We start from the raw sequence: 5,047 nt of genomic DNA, 5'->3' as shown, positions 1-5,047 counted from the left end.
GGCTCGATTCGGCCTGCCTGATTCGAATACAAAATTTTGAATTTTTACTCACTGACCAAAACGAGGTCCAAAAATTCCGAAAAAAATTCCCGAAAACTCAGAAAAATACGTAGACTCCAAATATATTTTTAGTTTTGCCACGTGGTCTTTAAATTAATTTTTAAAAATCATCAAAGTTTATATTTTCGGAAAATCGAACCCGATTTTTAAAATCCGAAAAATCTCAAAAAAATTCCTAAAATTTAAATAAAATTTAAATATCAAAAATACCCATAATTAATAAAATTTTGGGGTGTTACATTAACACTTCATCTTCTTCATTCCCAAAACCTAGCCGAATTGGAATTTTCTAAAATCCTCCATTGAAGCACTTTAAGCAAGCTTCAATCTCTCCCCAAGTTCACCATTATTCTTACAAGTTTCTTCACAAAAGTTACTCCCCCCATTACAAGGAAGCTTTTGATAGTAATTTGAAGAGATTTGGTTAAGGTTTGAGCAAGCTCCAAAAAGAGGTAAGGGTCCAATTCACTTCCTTTCTTAAGTAAAGTTTATGTTTAGCTTGAGATGAGTTGATTGGTGATGAAAATTGATGGAATTATTGAGTTATTGGACTGCCCAATTTTAGGCAATCATGGGAGCCTATATTATTTGAGTGTTCTGCCCAATTTACTTTGCTAGAATTGTGTTGAATAAATATAGAAGTGCCAAGAATGAATATTGAAGTATTAGGAGGAGGAAGATTGCCAAATTGGGAGTGTAAATTCTCTTATGCAGGTTGTGATTGTTGGTAGTGTATAAATTAGGTTATGAGTGTAAAGTTGTGACTCCAATTGGTATGAGGCCAATTAAAGGTGAAACTAGACATAAAATAGGCCAACTTTCATGTGGAAGTGTTGCCCAAATTCTACCTAGAAGTGACCTAAAAGAATGACCAAACCCAGAATTGCTTGACATGAAAACCCAAAATTTTGACCATATGACAGTAGTCAGTATTTTGGCCATAACTCACTCAAAACAGATCCAAATGACCTGAAATTTATATGGTTAGAAAGCTTAGACATAGGGCTACAACTTTGGTGAAGACCACCGAGCCCAGAAATGCCAATTACCAAGTCAAAATGATCACCAAAGTTGGGTTACAAAAACTGGTTGAATTGACTTTGACCTAAAAATGACCTAAACTTTGCAATATAAGTGCAACTTGACCAGCAATAGTAAAATGACCATAACTTGGTCCATAGAACTCCAAATGACATGAAATCAGTCCCAAATTTCAATAAGACATAGATCTACAATATTGGTAACTTGAATAAAACCCAGAAATCAAGGGAACTAGGTCAACTAACTTGATTAAGTTGGCACACTAAATCTGGAATTAGCACAATTGACCATAAAATCCATAAAATTCAAATAAGCATATCTCTCACCAAAAGTGTCCAATTTAAATGACCCATACCAATCTGGAAAGCTAAGAAAGAGACCTAAAACATTGTTTTAGACAACTTTCTCAAATTATAAATGTATAAGGTCAAGCCATTGACCTAATTGAGGACCATGCCAATATAGGACCTTTGAGTCCAAGTTAACAATTTATCTATAAAGAATTCTATAAAACTTGAAAAATGGTAAGCAAAATTTCTAGTTGTCCATAAGACATAGGGCAACAATACTTATAAAGAATGTTAGACCTCAATGTAATTACAAATAGTTCAAATAAATTAGTAAATTCAGAACCAAAAATGCCTAAAAAGGAAACTAAAATTTAGATTTGACCTAGTTATGGTTAATTGACCATAACTTGAGCTATACAACTCCAAATGGAGTGATTCAAAAAGAAAATTAAAGAAGACACAATGAGAAACAATTTAATAAAGAGAAATCTATTAAATTTACATTGTAGTCTGGTCCAATAGACAATAAACATTGGCCATGAAATCTGTAAAATGGCAATAAAATGCAATAAGCTTTAAAATGAAATTGGTAATATATACCAACACTTAGAGACTATAAAATGTGACAAATTGGGAACATTAAAATTGACTCACTTAGAGTGCATCAAAGGTCAACATTATAGGTTGACTAATGAAATGAATTGAAGGGAATAGTACCAAGAAAATTTAGATATTGGATTTTATTGTCAAAAATAATTTAACTGAGTACTGAAACACTTTAAATTGTGTGTTTCAGTTTAAAAGGATATTGAAAAGCATAAGGAACAATGAGTCAAGGCTAAGAGGTGACTCATCAGAGGTTTGTGCACAACTAGTTTTTAATTGATTTTGTTCTGAATATTTCATATGATTAAATGAAGTTATTTTCCTTATGTATTATATTTATCAAGTATTGGATTTAATTCAATGATTATTGAAATTATTATAATATGTATGAATTTAGCTTTGTGAAATGGTATTTCAACAAGTATTAAGCATTGTTGTAGATTGAATAAATTATGTTTTGGAAAATTGTGATAGAATATGTTTTGAATTGTGATGAGCATAAAAATTATTGGATATTGGAATTGACATTGAATTGAATTGTGTTGTGATTTATGCTCACAAAAACAATAAAGAGATTCACGATATTGTTTCATATCTCACTATAGATGTTTGACTAGGTTATTACCCGTCTCTCTCATTTGTTGAGAAGACAATGGAGTTAACTTTGTTTTGATTACCATGGTACGTGCATAGGCTCAGATTCTCCTCTTATTAGAGGTTAGATCTAAGTTTATATGTTATGGCCCTTTTGGAAGTTTCATTATTGTGATGTGTACTGTGCATGATGATTCGACCTCCCCGACCATAGGGAGTTAGAATCCGATTCGACCTCCCCACCATAGGGAGTTAGAATCACCCTGAACGCCCTTTCAGATTAGTCTTGCATAGTTAATGAGATAAAGAATGTTTTTTGAATAGTAAAGAATTGTGATTTCAATTATGATTTATGTATAATTGATTTTGTTGGAATTAATCTTTATTTTCATGATTGCTGGAATTACTTTAAATGTCTAGTTGTGATTTGATAAATTGAATTTCTTGCTCAAAGTCATTTTAACTAATGATTTATATTATTGGCAACAAAGATTTTGACTTTTGAAATTTTGTTGAATTTCGAGACTTTTAAATTAATTATTATAATTTTGTCAATGTATATTGTACTATGTTTTAAATTATAGTTATGCACCACTGAGTTCATCACTCAGGGATAGCTTTGTATGCTGTCGCAGGTGAAAAGAGCATAGAGCAGTTGAGTAAGCTTCTTTGAAGACACATTTAGATCAACTCCAGGTATATCATAGGTATACCCATGTACATAGGTTTTGATGTATGCATGTAATAATATGTATGTAAATTATTTGAGTAGTTGTATAAAAACTCTTATAAAATATTTTGGTATGTAATTAAATGTAAATTATTGTAAATGTAAATTTGAGATTTCATGTACCTGTATAGTTTTGTAATATTAATTTTTTAGTCTTGTAATCAATGAAATATTTCTTTTATGATGAGGTTGGTTTGAAAATGAAATGATTTGATTATTGAGATTGAATTATGAGATGAAATGAAGTTTGTTAGAGTTGTATTTGAGAAAACATATTGGGAATGTTTTCCTTTTCAGGTTTGAAGAACTGTTTTCTCAAAATACAGCGGCACTCTGCCAAAATTTTGAAAAAAATTTTATAACCAGATTTTAATCGATGATTTAAATTTTAAGAAAATTGATTTAAAATCCCTTGTAGTATATTTAATGGGTTACCGATAGGCGAAGTACGGTAATTCATTAGGTGTACTACGGGATCATGTTACATCTTACGGAGGAGTAAGGTGTGACATTCCGCCTGTGGCTGCGAGGTCTTGCCAGGTCCTTCTTGTAACACCCTCACTGTAGCAATTCCGTACATTCTACTATTCTGGTGATTGGTGTCGGTCCGGAAAGCTAGAACTTCTAGAAAAATATTTAGACTAGAGTGAGGAGTCATAAATAACTCAAATAATGGTAAGAAAAATTTAGGAAAAATTTTAGAAATAAAATACAACCAAGTTAAAAGAGCCGGTACCTTAAAGATGGATAACCTAGTGGGAAGGTGTTGTTTTCACAGCTAGAAGCCCTAAACCCAAGGAAAAATTCATAAAATAATTTTTAGGACTCCAGAGAAGAATCATTGAGGTTTCTATGGCATTAGAATGCCAAGAAAAGTTTAGAAAAATTTTTCGATCGGTACAGACGATTTTGGCTCAATAAGCCAAATGGAAGACATTTTGGTCATTTTGTCTTCGGAGATGATTTTTGACCGACTTTCCAGTTAAGTAAATAATTATTATGACATAAATATGAATAAATATTACTATAAATTAAATTGAAATTGAGTAGAAAGGAAAAAAAAAAGAAAATGAATTAAAATTGTAATTTTGACCTCATGCTTTTGTCACTAAAGCACTCCCATCCAATCACATTTTGACACCTCATTATAAACCCAATTAAAGGAGTGAAATGGGCTAAAAAATCAAAAGAAATTCTGCTCCCTTTGTTCTTCTTCCTTTAGCCGAATTTCACTCTCTCTCTTTCTCTATCTCCATTGATGACCTCACTTCTCTCTAAATTTTCTATATAAACACCCCCTCAAATCCATTACTTCTTTCACTAAAACTTCTCCTTGCCACTAGAGCAAGCTTAAGGCAGCAATTTGAAGAGGAAAAAGTGAAGATTTACAAGCCCAAGTTAGAGCTCCAATGTGGTTAGTGTCCAATCTCCTTATTTTTCTTTAAATTCATGTTTAGGAAGTTGAATTGAGTTGAGATTTATGAGGAATTGAAATGAAATTCATTGGTATGCCCACTCAACATTTTTGGCAGCTATGGTAATCTTAGTGTAGTGATGAATTTCTTTGATTTTAAGGAGTGTATAGGCTGCCCTTGATTTGAATGTATCACTTCAATTATTAATTTATGAGTTTGGTGCAAGAAATTGGAACTTAGCAAAATTTAGGGCTAGGGTTTGAAACTCAATTGATAGGAAATGGTCAATTGCCTCAATTGACCCTAATTGA

This window comes from Hevea brasiliensis, chromosome 12 (genome assembly GCF_030052815.1).
Source record: "Hevea brasiliensis isolate MT/VB/25A 57/8 chromosome 12, ASM3005281v1, whole genome shotgun sequence".
Taxonomy (NCBI): domain Eukaryota; kingdom Viridiplantae; phylum Streptophyta; class Magnoliopsida; order Malpighiales; family Euphorbiaceae; genus Hevea; species Hevea brasiliensis.
This window is presented reverse-complemented; position numbering follows the sequence as displayed.